This window comes from Pantherophis guttatus, chromosome 2 (assembly GCF_059756535.1).
Source record: "Pantherophis guttatus breed Tessera chromosome 2, ASM5975653v1, whole genome shotgun sequence".
Lineage (NCBI taxonomy): Eukaryota > Metazoa > Chordata > Lepidosauria > Squamata > Colubridae > Pantherophis > Pantherophis guttatus.
This window is the reverse complement of record NC_142064.1, coordinates 11,478,188-11,496,473: the sequence shown is the minus strand read 5'-3', so window position 1 is coordinate 11,496,473 and position 18,286 is coordinate 11,478,188. Positions and strand designations below refer to the sequence as shown.

The 18,286-nt window shown below is 44.8% G+C and overlaps 1 protein-coding gene across 2 annotated transcripts in view; it reads left to right on the top strand.

Annotated features, from left to right (window-relative positions):
• The window catches only part of ZBTB7C (zinc finger and BTB domain containing 7C), a 183,495-nt gene that overhangs the window by 153,317 nt on the left and 11,892 nt on the right, over positions 1-18,286 (top strand). The gene's annotated exons all lie outside the window — the stretch shown is intronic.

Here is an 18,286-nt window from a genome sequence, read left to right as displayed (position 1 = left end):
TAAGCCGCCCTGAGTCTCTGGAGAAGGGCGGCATATAAATTGAACTAATAAGTAAGTAAGTAAGTAAGTAAGTAAGTAAGTAAGTTTACTTCTCATCACACACTAAATAATAATTTCAAGGGAGAAGCCCAGTTTTCACAGGATGGAGAAATCGAAGCTGGAAGGGGAGAGTGGGGGGGTGGGATCTCCACAATTCCCCCAAGATAAATCTTGGAAAAGAACCGTGGATTGCAAAGCTTGAGCTGTTGCAGCAGAGGCTGGGTGGGTTTGGTTGTGGTTTCACAAATATAGTCTCTGGGGTGTGTCTAAGGGAGGGTTTGCAATAACACACCGAGCCTGAATGCCACATGTCGAAAGGAAAGACAATAGCAAGAGTTTCCCCTACGGCTCTAATCTTATGGTGTGGTTGGGTGTGTTTCTGGGGGTGGTGGTGGGGGGGAGGAGAGGAGTGGGGGCCTGTGAAGGAAGGAGAAAAGAGAAAGCGAAGGGAGGGGTCCCGGGTTCGTTGGTGCTCCTAGGGACATGCAGAGATTTACGAGCTGCAGCCTGCCTAGCTTGGAATGCTTTGTGACTGAGGGAGTGGGCGTCTGGATGGATTAATGGGTTCTCGGTTTGTTGTGCTTGTGTTGTTGTTTTTCTTTTCCACGTTGTAGGCTTGAATTTTAAACCCCAAACCCGTCCAGGCTGGCTGTGGGTTTATTGCCAACCTGTGAGGGCTACGATTGTACAGTAGTCCTCGACTTATTATGTGCAACATCTGTGTAAAGGTCAATGTAAAGGTTCCCCTCGCACATATGTGCTAGTCATTCCCGTCTTTAGGGGGCGGTACTCATCTTTGTTTCAAAGCCGAAGAGCCAGCGCTGTCTGAAGACGTCTCCGTGGTCATGTGGCCGGCATGACTAAACGCCAAAGGCCCACAGAACGCTGTTACCTTCTCACCAAAGGTGGTCCCTGTTTTTCTACTTGCCTGCTTTCGAACTGCTAGGTTGGCAGAAGCTGGGACAAGTAACGGGAGCCATTACGCGGCACTAGGGATTCGAACCGCTGAACTGCCGACCTTTTGATCAACAAGCTCAGTGTCTTAGCTACTGAGCCACCGCGTCCCTAGTAGTAGATGTCCTAGTAGCACATCTGTGTAGTCCGGTTCATTCATTACTTTTGAAATTATGGTAAACTTGCTTGGATGGATGGATGGATGGATGGTAAAGATACAGATAGTCTTCAACTTATGACCACAATTGAGCCCAGAATTTAGGCTGCTAAGTGAGAAATTTTGGACCAATAACCAGGAGACTGTGAATTCTAGTCCAGCCTTATGCGTGAAAGCCGGCTGGGTGATTTTGAGCCAATCCCTGTCTCTCAACCCAACCCATCTCACATGGTTATAGTGGGGAAAGGAGGAGGAGGAAGGAGTATTGGGTATGTTCACCCTTTAAGTTACTTATAAAGTAATAATGGTGAGGTTACAATCCAATAAATAAATAAATAAATAAAAATGGGCCTGGTAGCTCAGCAGACTGATAGCATTGTGATTAACACCAGCTGTCTGCAATTACTGTAAGTTCGAATCTCACCAGGCTCAAGGTTGACTCAGTCTTCCATCCTTTCTAAGGTAGGTTAAATGAGGACCCAGATTGTGGGGGCAATAAGCTATAAATATACAAAAGTATGAAGGCTATTGCTTAACGCGTTGTAAGCCGCCCTGAGTCTCCAGAGAAGGGCGGCATATAAATCAAATTAAAAATAATAATAATAATAACTTTACACTGTTCGTTCTGATATCAGTTCAGAATGATCCAAGCACGTGGATTATCCATTTTTGAATTCTCTTTATCCCCGACCCAAACTATATGTAACGCACTGTGGGGTGTATCAATTAATGAAAATGGAGAGGAGATATACTGTGAGTAAGAGGTGAAAAAAACCACATTTATTTCCAAGGTGTTTGGCAGGGTGTGGTGAAAAAAAGTCAAAATGCCACCCACAAATATTGTGATCAAAGCTTCCTGGTCCGACACACATAACAAAACAGGCAGAACTAAAATCATACATCACGGGCACCCTCTTAGCATGTTTTTAATTTTAAAATATTTTAATTAAGTTTTGAAAGCAAGTATTGAAAGCACAAACTGACATAAAAGGGAAAAAGTGGGATGGGGATATCAGGAAAAAGTGACCAAAAAAGAAAAATACATCAAATAAATACATATCAAAAGTCATCTCCAACTTTTTTCAGTCCAGAGATAATAATGCAATACAACAAAGTCTCTCTAATTTAAGTGAATAATCGATATTTAAACTACCCTAAAATACTAATCATTAATATTCTTTTAAAAAATCAATGTCATCTTATATTTTTCTTTTAATTTTAATCTTAACACATAATAAATTGTCAAATATGAATAACCCTAAATTTTAAAAACCACAATATTTCTGTAGTCGCATCAGATCTGATTCTCAAATCCCAAAGTTGGGGATTTGCATGGCTCGCTGGGGAATTCTGGGAGCTGAAGTCCACAAGTCTTTAAGTTGCCAAGATCGGATGCACCTGTTTTAGAGCAAGAGCAATGATAAATGAAGATGTCGCCAAGCATTCCTGATTTTTTTAAAAAAGGATTCGAGTTTTTTATTTTGTTTTGGGCATTCAATTTCTGTTGTTTAAAAATAGTTTTCACTTGTTTCATATTTGGCTGGAAATCAGGAAATAGTGGCAAGAAACCACATTAAAAAGCTTCTGGATTACAGATCCCATTTCTATTGAAGACTTTCTCTGGCTTTCTTCCAATTTCTCCTTTTCTGTTGATGTTGAGAATTCCTAATAGCTGAGGTCTAGAAGGTAAAAAGCAGATTATTGTTTTAAGAGGAATAGATGCAGCTATGGCTGGAGCTGTCTTTTTTTTTTTTTTTTTGGAATAAGGCAGGAGTGGGCAACTGGTCCTTTTACAACCTGTGGACTTCAACTCCCAGAATTCCTGAGACAGCTGGCCGCTGGGCACGTGCTCAGGCACGCACGCTCCAGGTTAACCATCACTGGTATACTTGCTCTTCAGTTTCAGGAGATGGGTGGATACTGTCATTGCTGACTTCTGTCCCTAGGTGGCAGCAGACTTTGCGGTGCCTGTTTGGAGTCAGGAACATCCTCTCTCTGGTTAGTTCCTGTGGGGAAAAAATAATATTTTCTAAATTCTTAATGGATCCCACTTGCCTCTGCTCATAATATTTGAATAAGCATAGGGCTTTTTGGCACCGTTCGCAAAATTTCCTTGCCCCCTGCTCTCCATCAGTGTTTATTTAAGCGAGATTTCTTGAGAAGACATTAGGTTACAAGAATTCCAGCAAATTGTTTCCGTTTCAGGATCCGTACTTTAGGGTGGAAATGTTTTTGCATTTCTAACGGGTATTCTAGTAATAAAATAGAAGCTTGCAACTAGCTACTTTACAAAAGAGCTTTCTAAATCTTTTCCGATTATGGAGTCAATTAATGTAAATTTCCTTCAAGATCTAATTAACACAAAGCAGTAGGGAATCAGTTTGTTTAGTGACCGTTCAGAGTTACAACGGTCCTGGAAACAGTGACTTGCGAGCATTTTCACATCTGAACGACCATTGTGGCATCCCTGTGATCAAAATTCAGACGCTCAGCAATTTGACTCATATTTATGACGAAAGTCGTAAAATGGGGTAAAACTCACATAACACATGTTTCACTTAGCAACAGAAATTTGGGGCTCAACTGTGGTCATAAGTCAAGGGCTACCTGTACTACTGAGCTTCAAATTTCTATTGCTAAGTGAAACATGTGTTAAGTGAGTTTTGCTCCACTTTACGACCTTCCTTGGCATATTTGTTAAGCGAATCACTACCAGTAGTTAAGATAGTAATATGGTTGCTAAGAGAATCTGGCTTCCCCCATTGACTTTGCTTGTCAGAAGGTTGCAAAAGGTTATCACATGACCTCGGGACACTGCAATCGTCATAAAAATGAACCGGTTGCCAAGCATCTGAATTTTGATCACATGATCATGGAAATGCTGCAAAGGTCATAACTGTGAAAAGTGGTCATAAGTCACTTTTTTCAGTGCCATTGCAACTTTGTACAGTGACTAAATGAACTGTTGTAAATTGAGGTCTACCTGTAAGTCATAAGTCAAAAAGTACCGTATTTTTCAAATTATAAGACGCACATAAATATAGAAGAGGAAAACAGCAAAAAAAATGTTTTTGGCCTCCACACGCCCCATTTTCGGGCCTTTTTTCCGGCCTTTTCTAGTCTTTTTTCGGGCCTTTTTTGAGGCTTTTTTTTTTGGCCTGTTTTTGAGGCTTTTTTGGCCTGTTTTCAAGGCTTTTTCTGGCCTGTATTTTGGAGGGCTTTTTTCAGCCCATTTTTTGGGCTTTTTTCGGCCCATTTTTTGGGCTTTTTCCAGCCCGTTTTTGAGGCTTTTTTCAGCCTGTTTTTGAGGCTTTTTGGAAAAAACAGGCTGAAAAAAAGCCTCGAAAACAGGCCGGAAAAAGCCTTAAAAACGGGCCGGAAAAAAACCCCCAAAACAGGCTGAAAAAACCCTAGAAAACGGGCCGAAAATCCCTAGAAAATGGGCTGAAAAAAACCATAGAAAACGGGCTGAAAAAAGCCTCAAAGATGGGCTGGAAAAAGCCCCGAAAACAGGCCGAAAAAAAGCCTTAATGCGGAGGCCAAAAAAGGCCAGCGGGTGGGTGGGGCTTCACCAATATTCGGTCTATAAGACGCACAGACGTTTTCAGCCCCTTTTGGAAGGCAAAAAATTGCATCTTATAGTCCGAAAAATACGGTACCTGTAGTTTCTCTATTGTGGCTTGCTTATAGACCGGAGTCTTGCCAGATTAAAGTACAAATCTGCATAACTATTCGATAAACCCTGAGAATGGTTAGGGAGGGTCCACCCAGTCTCTCTTCCTGCATGCCAAGGATTCCAGGGTGATTTGTCTCTTGGGAAAGACCCCATTCCCTCCGCAACTCTCTTCCACATTCCATCACAATCCCGAAGATCTGGGTTTTGTTTCTGCAGCCCAACAAAGGATTTCTCCTACACACACACACACACACACACCATGCACATATACACGCAGGGGAGAGGAAATCTTTTGGCAGGCACACCTTGCAAATTTCTCTGCCAGGTTCCCCAGAAAGAAGACTGCAAACGGCAACATGATCGCAGCGAGCCTGGCAACCAACCGGTCATAAGTGTGAAACAGGTTGCATAGCATGCAAATCATGGTCACATGACCATCTTGGAGCGGTGTGGCATGACATTTTATGATAGCTGAAAATACTTTACGGATTGTAAACCACCCATTAAACGACTGATCATGAATGGAGGGTTACCTGTATTTCTCAATCCCACTGCATTTATTAAAAGATTGCAAAGCTGGAAGAAAAAAATAGCTGCCGTTTGAAATAAAACCATAGACTTTAATATATATACTGATAGATTGGCGAGGGAGCCATATAAGGACTCTACATTTTTTTTATTATGCAAAAGCTTCAGAAGATAATAATAACTTTATAACTTTATTGTCATTGAACCAGTGGTGGGTTCCTCCCGGTTTGGTCCGGTTCGGCCAAGCTGGTAGCAATGACGATATGACGTCACCGAACCGGTTCCCCCCCCGCCCTCCCACCCCGCCACCCACGTTATTCTTACCTTTTATTTGGTCCCACCCCCAATCTATTGCTGCCTCCTGAGTCCCAGCTGATGACTAGAGGGAAAAAAACTGTTTAAACTCTTGCCGGGGGGCTTCAAAGGGCCGTCCTACAGTTGATCAGTGTTAAAAGCAAACAAATGAGTCTGGTCATAAGTGCGAGGACTGGTCGTAAGTGCGAGGACCTTCCAGAAACGACTCTGACCAGCTAGCCACGCCCACCTAGTTCCATGACCTCCAAGCCACACCAACAAAATAAGCTACGCCCACAGAACTGCTAGTAAAAAAATTTAGAACCCCCCCTGCATTGAACGTGTATATACAGTATACCCATATAACGAAATTCACTTAGCACCCAAAGACCAGGCCCAACACACATAACAATCCCCAAACACCCCCCCACCCACCACAAATTCCCCACCCCTAAACCACCCAAACATCCACACAACAGACCAAGTAATGTTGTCCAACAGCTCACTGATGGTGGCCCTTTAGTTCATTGTTGAGTGCAATTATAGCTCTGGGATAAAAACTATTCAGAAAACGTGTGGTCCGAGTTTTAATTTTCCACCAGGAAAAATGAGAAGTCCAGGATGAAATGTGGGCGACAGCACATTCTTCAATCAGAATAGAGCTGGAAGGGATCTTGGAGGTCTTCTAGTCCAACCCTCTGCTCAAGCATGAGAACCTATACCCGTGATGGCGAACCGATGGCACGCGTGCCACATGTGGCACGCGGAGCCATGTTGGTGGGTATGCGAGTGTTGCCCTAGCTCAGCTTCACCATGCATGCACGTGCCAGCCAGCTGATTTTCAGGCCTTCCGGGCCCACCGGAAGTTGGGAAATAGACTGTTTCCGGCCTCCGGGAGCGTGGGGAAGGCTGTTTTCATCCTCCCCAGGCTCCAAGAAAGCCTCTGGAGCCTGGGGAGGGTGAAAAACGGGCCTACCGAGCCCACTGGGCCATTACGTGCCAAAACTGGGGGGAATGCGGAGGGGTCACGTGTGCGGGGGTGGGATGCATTGAATTAATGGGTGTGGGCACGCACGTGCGCGATGCCTCAGTGCTCCCCTCCCCGTTTTTGGCACGTGACGGCAAAAAGGTTAGCCATCACTGACCTATGCTGTTTCAGATAGGTGGCTGTTCAGTCTTTTCTTAAAAGGCTCCAGCAATGGAGCATCTACAACATCTGAAGGCAACTTCTGTTCCACTGGTTAATTGTCCTCACTGTTAGGAAGTTTCTCCTTAATTCGTGGGGGCAATAAGCTGACTTTGTATAAATATACAAAAGTATGAAGGCTATTGCTTAACGCATTGTAAGCCGCCCTGAGTCTCCGGAGAAGGGCGGCATATAAATCAAATTTAAAAAATAAATAAATTCCAGGTTGCTTCTCTCCTTGATTAGTTTCCATCCCTCGTTACTTGTCTTGCCTTCTAGTACTTTGGAAAATAAGTTGACCCCCACCACCTCAGATACTGGAAGACTGCTGTGATGTTACCCCTAGTCCTTGTTTTCTCTAGACGCGCGAGGGCGAACCTATGGCACGTATGCCACAGGTGGCATGTGGAGCCATATCTGTGGGCACACGAGTGTTGCCATAGCTCAGCTCCAGCGTGCATGTGCGTGCCAGCCAGCTGATTTTCGGGCCTTCTGGGCTCACTGGAAGTTGAGAAACAGGCTGTTTCCAGCCTCCGGAGGGCCTCCGCGGGGTGGGGAAGGCCATTTTCACCCTCCCCAGGCTCCTAGAAAGCCTCTGGAGCAGTGGTGGGATTCAGCCGGTTCGCACCACTTCAGGAGAACCAATTTTTAACTTTCTGAGCAGTTTGGTGAACTGGTTGTTGGAAGAAATTATTAGGGCAGAGAACCAGTTGTTAAATTATTTGAATCCTACTACTGCTCTGGAGCCTGGGGTGGGCGAAAAAGGGGCCTACCTGGCCCACCGTGCCATTGCGTACCAAAAGTGGAGGGAGCGTGGGGGAGTCGTGCTGCATGCATGGGGGGCGGGGCACAAAAACTATAGGTGTGGTCACGCGCGTGCGTGACACCCCCACACACACACGCTCCTCCGACTTTTGGCACTCGATGGCAAAAGGGTTAGCCATCACTGCTCTAGACTGTGGCCATACCCAATTCCTGCAACCGTTCTTCCTATGTTCTAATCTCCAGGCCTTTAATCATTTTTGTTGCTCTTCTTTGCGCTTTTTCCTAAAGTCTCAACATCTTTTTGGAATGTGGGGACCAAAACTGGATGCAGGATTCCAGGTGTGGCCTTACTAAGGCTTTACAAAGCGGTACTAATACTTCACGTGATTTTGATTCTATGCCTCTGTTTATACCACCAATTATTATACAACCAATTATCCTCCCAATTCCCCGACTTCCGTTCTTCTATCAGATGTTGGAAAGCAGAGATGGCATTATGATGGCTGCAGGATGACATCACCAGTGTGCATGGTGGTGGTGTAGGCCTTGTCATGGTTTGCTGTGTACAAAGGTGTTAACAGGTCTATCCATCCAGCTGGGTGCATGCACGTGTGTGTGAAAGTCACTTCCAAGAAGGGAAATGCAAACCTAACCATTATTTATTTAGATGACCCAGTCGGGTGACTTCCCGATGATTTCTGCGTGATTCCTGTTTATCCTAAGGTTGAAACCACAGGGTAATTATCCTGGGATGGAAACATAGGTTGATCTTAAACATCTGGACGAGACTAGACATGTCTTATGCTTGGAAGTATTGTTTCTCAACTTTGGCCACTTGTGTGGATGTGTGGACCAAGTCCCAGAATTCCCCAGCCAACAAGATTTATGGACTTCAACTCCCAGAATTCCTCAGCCAGCAAGATGCATGGACTTCAACTCCCAGAATTCCCCAGCCAGCAAGATTTATGGACTTCAACTCTCAGAATTCCTCAGCCAGCAAGATGCATGGACTTCAACTCTCAGAATTTCTCAGCCAGCAAGATGCATGGACTTCAACTCTCAGAATTCCTCAGCCAGCAAGATGCATGGACTTCAACTCTCAGAATTTCTCAGCCAGCAAGATGCACGGACTTCAACTCTCAGAATTCCTCAGCCAGTAAGATGCATGGACTTCAACTCCCAGAATTCCCCAGCCAGCAAGATTTATGGACTTCAGCTCTCAGAATTTCTCAGCCAGCAAGATGCATGGACTTCAACTCTCAGAATTCCCCAGCCAGCAAGATTTATGGACTTCAACTCCCAGAATTCCCAAGCCAGCAAGATGCATGGACTTCAACTCTCAGAATTCCTCAATTAGCGAGATGCATGGACCTCAACTCCCAGAACTCCCCAGCCAGCAAATCTGGCTCGGGAATTTTGAGAGTTGAAGCCCACACATCTGAAAGTGGCCAAGACTGAGAAACATTGGCTTAGAAGGATGTATCAAGCAGGAGAAGATTTTGGATGATCCCACAGGCATTTCTAGAATCACTGCAGATCCCTTTGGCATTCTTAGAAAGCTAGCGAAAAAAAAGTAAACCGTGAAAGAATAAAATAGAAGAGAGCTCCATGAAGGGTTACAGGAGTTTTGGGGTCCTTGGCACTCTAAGCTTGGTTGTTTTCTTGCAGATGTCTCATTACCAAACTATGTAATATCATCAGTGCATTTAGTTCCTTCTTATCTACCTCCCTTAAGGGGAGATAGGTGTTACTGATGATGTTACCTCATTTAGTAATGTGACGTCTGCAAGAAAACAACCAAGCTTAGAGATCCCCAAGGACCTCACCATTCATCCTGAATTACAAATATTCTCTTCTATTTCTCAGCCTCAAATATGAGGAGTCTTTAATTGTGTAACCCAACAGGTTGCAGCACCCTCCAGACTCCGGCTAATCTCAAAGATTATTATTATTACTATTATTATTGGTTCAATTTATATGCCGCCCTTTTCCAGAGACTCAGGGCGGCTTACAATGTGTTAAGCAATAGCCTTCATACTTCTGTATATACCTGCTTAGTAGGACTTTTGCCCCCCCCCAAGCGGTGGCGCAGCAGACTAAGCACTGTTATTAACAGTGCTGTTATTAACATCAGCTGCCTGCAATTACTGCAAGTTCAAATCTCACCAGGCTCAAGGTTGACTCAGCCTTCCATCCTTTCTAAGGTAGGTAAAATGAGGACCCAGTTTGTGGGGGCAATAAGCTGACTTTGTATAAAAAATATACAAAAAGTATGAAGGCTATTGCTTAACGCATTGTAAGCCGCCCTGAGTCTCCGGAGAAGGGCAGCATATAAATCAAATAAAAAAAATGAATAAAAAAAAAAAAAACAAAGTCAGTTTATTGTCCCCACAATCCGGGTCCTCATTTTACCTACCTTGAAAGGATGGAAGGCTTTATTTATTTATTTGTTCAACTTGTATGCCGCCTTTCTCCGAAGACTCAAGGCGGAAGTCAACCTTGAGCCTGGTGAGATTTGAACTTGCAGTAATTGCAGGCACCTGGTGTTACTTAACAGTGCTTTAGTCTGCTGCGCCACCAAGATAATCAAAGTCAGATCTAATCAATATTTGGATGGGAGATCACTGAGAATCCCAGGACTGTAGGCTAAACTATAGTAAGAAGTGGAAAAGCCAAGCTGGACATGATCATGAAATCATGAAAAGTCCACCTTGATTTGAAGGACCGTTTCCCTTTGTTTATGCAAGTCCAATAAATGGGTTAATTTGTTAAGAAGTGTGGAGCACAGTGACTTCCTAGCTCCATCCCAGCTCATACAGTAGTGGCCAAAATTGTGGAAACCTTTTGGGAAAAATGTATTTTTGAGGTTTGAACACTTTATTTATTTATTTATTTATTTATTTATTTATTTATTTATTTATTTATTTATTCATTCATTCATTCATTCATTCATTCATTCATTCATTCATTCATTTATGAGTTTCGAGATAATCCTATTCCACTGCTGGGATGGCCTGGGAATAGCCCAGACCTTAACCCAATTGAAAATCTATGGAGCCGACTAAAGAAACTTGTTAGTCAGAAGCGACCCAGCAATAAAACCCAGTTAATCGAAGCCATCATTCCATCTTGGTTTCACATTCTAACAGCTGCACAACTAAAAGGCTTGGTTCACTCCATGGAAAGATGTTATAAGGCCATAATTCATGCTAAAGGCTACCCAACTATTAACTCACATGGTGATAATGTTTGTATATCTCATTTTTTCTATGGTGATATTTTTTGTATATCTCATTTTTCTACATGTTTCGCTTTTCATTTTTATACTGTAACTGCTATTCTAATAGCAAATCCTTCATAAAAGCTATTGCATTACATTCCTGATTAAATTATCTTTCCATTGATATATAATTTAATGGTACTACTCCCCCCGCAAAAAAAAGAGTGGTTATTAGCAGGTTTTAGCAAATACACTTTTCCCAAAAGGTTTCCACAATTTTGGCCACCACTGTAAGATGGACCAAGGCAAACCCCCATGCTAGCAGTGGGAAGGCAGTCATGGGTGGGTGGGTGAGTGGGGGGAGACCCAGGGGCTGCCAACATAGGCCAGAGCCAATAAACAAAAGTAAGCTTGCAAAAACAGCATTTTCTCCATGCATATTGAGGCCAGTTCCCCCAGGCTGCCTTGCTCCCACATGGAGAAAAGAGATAATCTCAAGGTTTTGTCTGCTTTTGATCTTTGTGGGGAGGTGGGTGGGAGGGACCCCAGGGGAGAAGGGAAATGACACACAGGGGAAGAAGAGCCCCCGCCCACACAAGCAAGCTTTGATTGCTTGGGAAAAAGACAAATACATTCTTCAACCCCTCCAACCCTCCTCTCTCTCTCTGCTCCCTTGCAAACTTTTTTTTAGCCCTTACGTGCTCCCTAAAATATGCTCTCCCTGCCAGCAAATCCCCTTCTCCCGCCCTCCTTCAGCTGAAACAGCTAGATGTCCCCACGTTTACCTATTCAGGAGTCAGTCCAGTTTGGTTTCATAGGACTAGACCCAGGGGTGGGCTGCTGGGGGTTCGCAGGGATTCGGGAGAGCCTCTAGCTAAGATTCTGTGCAGTTCCGAGAACCCCCAAATCCCACTCCTGGCTGGCCCTGCCCACTGCACCCCTCCCCTCCCAGGAGTCCCCACGCGGCCCGTTTTGGATGCAGGTAAATGCAGGGTGCGTGTGAAGGCTCGGGGAGGGCCTCTGGAGCCTGGGGAGGCCGTTTTGTCCTTCCGGAGGCTCAAGGAAAGCCTCCGGAGCCTGGGGAGGGCAAAAACATCCAACCTTCCGCCATGGTGCAGGAAGCCAACTAGGCTATGCCCATTATGGCCACGCGCACCCAGCAACCGGGCAGAGAACCCCTTGCTAAAATTTTTGAAGCCCACCCTTGACTAGACCCCACAAAAACAGTGTGTTATTTGAAATGCAGCCTTCCTAGTGTTAATAATTCCTGATAAAGATTATGCCAAGCTTCTCCTAAGAGATTTTAATTGATCGAGATTGACATATACTTATTCAGGGAGAGCTCAATTTAGGACCACAACTGAGCCGAAATTTCTATCACTATGCAAGACAGTTGTTACGTGAGTTTTGCCTCCATTTAAGAACTTTCCTGCCATGGTTGTTAAGTGAATCCTTGCAGTTGGTAAGTTAGCAACAGAGCAGTTAAGTGAATCTGGCGGCTTCCCCATTGACGTTGCTCGTTTGGGTCACTAAACGAACTGTTGTAAGTTGCAGGCTATCTGTATCTTGGCAGAATGCTAAGGAATTCTGGGAGTTGAAGTCCAGCCGTCTTAAAGTTGCTAAGGTTGAGAAATCTTATCCTTTTACTCCCTCAAGCTTTCAATAGACATAATACCAAATGTTTGAATTGTACCAACCTGACCATTATCATATATACTAAATAGGCAATCTGTTTCTCTGTGTGCCTGTCCTAATGCAATCAAATGCACCCTCTATCCATCACAGGCAGTGGTGGGATTCAAATAATTTAACAACCGGTTCTCTGTCCTAATGACCGAACTGGGTGGGCGTGGCCATGCTGGGCGTGGCCAGGGGGTGTGACGGGCAGCACTCGGCTTCCTGCACCCTCCTGGGAGCAAAAACGGGCCGTGAGGGGGGGCACACACCCCACGTCCCGTTTTGGGCCTAGTAAGCCTCCCTGCAGCCTCCTGGGAGCAAAAACGGGCCACAGAAACTAATCAAGGAGAGAAGAGAATCAACCTAGAATTAAGGAGAAATTTCCTGACAATGGGAACAATTAATCAGTGGAACAATTTACCCTCAGAAGTTGTGGGTGACCCAACACCGGAGGTTTTTAAGAAGAGATTGGAAGTCATTTGTCTGAAATGGTATAAGGCAGTGATGGCTAACCTTTTTGCCATTGTGTGCCAAAAGTGGGGGGGGGTCGTGTGCCCACACCCATAATTCTATGCTCCCCACGCTTTTGGCACGCGATCTCCCCAGGCTCCAGAACCTCTCTAGGAGCCTGGGGAGGGCAAAAACGGCCTTTCTCTCCCCCCCATCCTCCGGGAGGCCCTCCAGAGGCCAGAAACAGCCTGTTTCCCGACTTCCGGAAGTTGGCAAACGGGCCGTTTCCAGCCTCCAGATGGCCTCTGGGGGGTGGGGAAGACCGTTTTCACCCTCCCCAGGCTTCTAGAGAGGCTCTGGAGCCTGGGAAGAGCAAAAAACGGGCCTTCCCCATCCCCCCAGGCCCCCTGGAGGCAGGAAACAGCCTGTTTCCCTACTTCTGGATGGCCCAGAAGGTCCAAAAATCAGCTGAGCTCACGTGCCCACCAATATGGCTCTGCGTGCCACCTGTGGCATGCGTGCCATAGGTTCGCCATCACGGGTATAGGGTCTCCTGCTTGAGAGGGGGTTGGACTAGAAGACCTCCAAGATCCCTTCCAACTCCGTAACTCTAAATTCAGAATGATGTCATTCTTACATCAACTGGACTGAAATCATTGTGTTGCCTCCAGACTTCCGAGAGGAAATGGCCTTGATTTACTGGTTTGGGTGGGTGGGTGTGCTATCTTTTGGACATGAAACATTGTGGAGATAAATGCCTTAGGACCGTGTTTTTTTTTTTCCTTCTTAATCAGTGGTTCCTTTTGGGGTGGAGGCCAACTTAGCTTTCCACTCGCCCATCAATTTCCAAGAAATACGTCAATCGCCTCCTCCTCCACCACCACCACAAATTGATTTTGAGAATAATTTACATTTTAAAAAGGGATCCTTGAATGCTGTACTCACAACCTGTCCTCTGAACGAGCTCCCCCCCCGGAGATACGGACGATTCCGCCGGGCCCCCAAAACTTTTTTATTTCAACAAGCCGGGCTGGCCTAACTCTCCAATGGTTTAATTTTATTTGAATTTTAAATGGAGTACTTTAATTGTTGGGCCAAATTGTTTAATATATTTTTGAATTGTTTTTAAACTTTGTACTCTTATGTTTTTTACTTTTGGCTGTTCACCGCCCTGAGTCCTTCGGGAGAAGGTCGGTATATAAATTTAAATATAAATAAATAAATAAATAAACTGAATGCAAACAAACAAACAAAAATTCGGAATGGTTGTCTTCACAAAATGTTTGGTTCCTGTTTCTGTCTTCAAACCAGGGGTGGGTTCTAAATTTTTTTGCTACCGGTTCTGTGGGCGTGGCTTATTTTGTGGGTGTGGCTTGGAGGTCATGTGACTAGGTGGGCGTGGCTAGCTGGTCAGAGTCATTTCTGGAAGGTCCTCGCACTTATGACCAGTCCTCGCACTTACGACCCGACTCATTTGTTTGCTTTTAACACTGATCAGCTGTAGGACAGCCCTTTGAAGCCCTGCGGCAAGAGTTTAAACAGTTTTTTTCCCTCTAGTCATCAGCTGGGACTCAGGAGGCAGCAATAGATTGGGGGTGGGACCAAATAAAAGGTAAGAATAATGTGGGAGGGCGGGGGGGAGAACCGGTTCAGTGACGTCATATCGTCACCGCTACCGGCTCGGCCGAACCGGACCAAACTGGGAGGAACCCACCACTGCTTCAAACAGTATCTTGAGCAGTAATTGATAAAGTTTTAAATTGCTACAATCTGGTAAACTGCATAGAAGCTAACCAAGCATAACGTAACTAGTTAAAGGTAAGAGTTCCCCTCGCACATATATGCTAGTCGTTCCTGACTCTAGGGGACGGTGCTCATCTCCGTTTCAAAGCCGAAGAGACAGCGCTGTCCGAAGACGTCTCCGTGGTCATGTGGCCGGCATGACTAAACGCCAAAGGCGCACTGTTACCTTCCCACAGTGATGGGATTCAAGTAATTTAACAACCGGTTCTCTGCCCTAATGATTTCTTCCAACAACCAGTTTGCCAAACTGCTCAGAAAGTTAACAACCGGTTCTCCCGAAGTGGTGCGAACCGGCTGAATCCCACCACTGCCTTCCCACCAAAGTGGTTCCTATTTTTCTACTTGCATTTTTTACGTGCTTTCGAACTGCTAGGTTGGCAGAAGCTGGAACAAGTAACAGGAGCTCACCCGGTTACGCGGCACTAAGGATTCGAACCGCTGAACTGCCGACCTTTCGATCGACAAGCTCAGCGCCTTAGCCACTGAGCCACAGTATCCCTAATATATATTTTTAACTTAGTTAAGAACTTGCTGAATTTCACCCCTGACCCCTAAGGCACCGTGCAGGATTGTTGTTAAACCCAGTAGGAAAGGGAAGCCTTATGTACGCCACCTTGAATGAAATAAAAGCAGGATGCAGATAAATCATATAAGGAATCAAAAGGCAGGACCAAAAGCAGAAAGTTCAACCCTGAGTTCAGCGGAGGATGGAAAACGCTCTCTTTCATGTGCAGCCAGAAAACGCAGGTGGCAATTGTGATAGTTGCTGGCAGGGTAGGTGGAGGATAATATTAGTTCTCCGTGCCCACCAGACACGGTGGGTGGTGTGTTTTAAGTTCAATCCCTAAGCGCGGCAATACCGGTAGGCAACGGGGTTTTTTTTTTCCTTAGCTGGTGCTCTTGGAAGGATATGTTGTTCTTATTGGTTCAATTTATTTAATTATTGGTTCGATTTATATGCCGCCCTTCTCCGGAGACTCAGGGCGGCTTACAATGCGTTAAGCAATAGCCTTCATACTTTTGTATACACCTGCTTAGTAGGGCTTTCGCCCCCCCTCCCAAGCGGTGTTCTTTTTTTTATACAAAGTCAGCTTATTGCCCCCACAATCCAGGTCCTCATTTTACCTACCTCGAAAGGATGGAAGGCTGAGTCAACCTTGAGCCTGGTGAGATTCGAACTTGCAGTAATTGCAGGCAGCTGGTGCTACTTAACAGCACTTTAGTCTGCTGCGCCACCAAGGCTTGTCCAACCATCAGAAAAGGGAGTTTTCTTTGGAGGGAGGCAAAGTTGCTGACACGCAAGGCATCATTTGGGAAAGGAGAGGGCAATGCAGGCCGTCCTCGACTTACGACCGTAATGGAGCCCTTACGTTTATGTTGCTGAGCGTGACAGTTGTACGTCTTGCCCCGTTTTACGACCTTCCTTGCCACAGCTGTTAAGTGAATCACTGCAGGTTAAATTAGGTACACGGCGGTTAAGTGAATCTGGCTCCCCCGTTAACTCTGTTGGGTCAGAAGGTCACAAAAGAGGAATCACACATGAACTCCCGGGACACTGCGACCGTCGTAAAGAGGAACCCAGTTGCCAAGTGGCTGAATTTTGAACACGTGATCCTGAGGATGCTGCAATGGTTATAAGTGTGAAAAATGGTCATAAGTTACTTTTTTAGGATAGGAATGGAATGGAAGGGAAGGGAAGGGAAGGGAAGGGAAGAGAAGAGAAGAGAAGAGAAGAGAAGAGAAGAGAAGAGAATATGGAATAGAATAGAGAATAGAATAGAATAGAATAGAATAGAATAGAATAGAATAGAATAGAATAGAATAGAATAGAATAGGAGAATACAAATAGAATAGAATAGAAAATGGAATGGAATGGAATGGAATGGAATGGAATGGAATGGAATAGAAAATAGAATAGAAAATAGAATAGAACCGAACAGAAAATAGAAAATAGAATATAATATAGAGAATAGAATAGAACAGAACAGAATAGAATGGCAGAGTTGGAAGGGACCTTGGAGGTCTTCTAGTCCAACCCCCTGCTTAGGCAGGAAACCCTACAGCACTTCAGACAAAGGATTATCGAACCTCTTCTTAAAAACTTCCAGTGTTGGAGCAGTCACAGCTTCTGGAGGCAAGACTGAAAAGCACCTTTAGGATTGCCACGACCCGAGAATCTCAGTAGACCTCCTCCAAAGTAGCCTCTGGGATTGTCTCAAAGGGAAGCCATGCGGGTCCTAACTCTCCATGGTGAACTCCAACCCACCTCAAGCACATGGGGAGGGGGAGGAGGGGGAGGAGGGGGAGAGAATGTCAAAAGGACAGAATGTGGGAGATGTTTTGATGTTCCAGTGGGAGGGTTGATGAAATGTGAAGGTGGGGGGAACCAAAGTCTCAGGAGAATAATGGGAAGCGGTCGGTTCTGTTTGCTGGAATCCCTCTAGATAAAGGCAGGGAGAGCAGATGGAGGAGACCACGAAGGGGAGGGGAAATGCCAGGGAGGGAGGGTATTTGTGTGCCCGCGATGAGATGAGATGGTGGAGGGCTTTGAAGGACACAGGAGGGGGGCGTTTTGCAGTGAGCAGCAAACTCCCACCGAGCCTCCTTAATAAACATTGGAAAGTCCCCGAAGAGCAGACTTAAAGCAGTGGTCGGGTAGGTTGGACAAGCGAGAGTGACAGGACCAGGGTGGATAAAAATCAATGATTTTTTTAAAAAAATCAAAAAAATCAGATTTTTTTTATTTAAATTGGATTTTTTTGACTTAAATTGGATTTTTTTTATTTTTATCGAATTTATTTTAATAAAAAACTTTTGGGGTAAAAATCTATCGTAAGATAGTTTTCTATTGAAGATACATAAATAATTTAGTTTATTCAGCATGAAATGGAGCTTAGTTATGTAGCAGGAGGCTGTATATTCTGCAACACTGGGACTATCGGTGAGTCAACAGTGGGCCAAAGGAGTAGCAGAGATGACAGTTGCTCTTTAAAAATTATGATTTAAATCGAGTTGATTTAAATCAAGCCTTTTTACTAGTGATTTAAATCCTGATTTAAATTGTGATTTAAATCAACTCGATTTAAATCAAATCCACCCTGGACAGGACCCAACTTTTCGAGTGTTGCCTTCTGCAGCTCTTCCTGCAATTCCATTCTTGTCTCTCTCTCTTTGAAAAGAGCGGTTCTGGAGAAATCACACGTCAAGAAGAACAAATTAATCTTAATTTTCCTCCGTAGTTCTTTTTGGCATGGGGGGGGGGAGCATTCTGGGTTCCAAAAAGGCCGAAGGCCTCCTTCCCAAGAATAGGTGAAACGAAAAGAACAACTCCGGTTGATTTGATTTCAACCGCAGTGCTTGCAGCTACTTTGATTATTTCGTGTATTTCTTAATGTTCCCCTTCTCTCGTCTGAAATGCGACAATTTAATATCAACGGCTGGAGGGAATCCAGGAATCAGAGTCATGATTTGGGGCAGCTGGATGTGAGGCTGGGCTCCAAGCTGTGCTAAATGCACTGGTTGAATTGTGGGGAATGA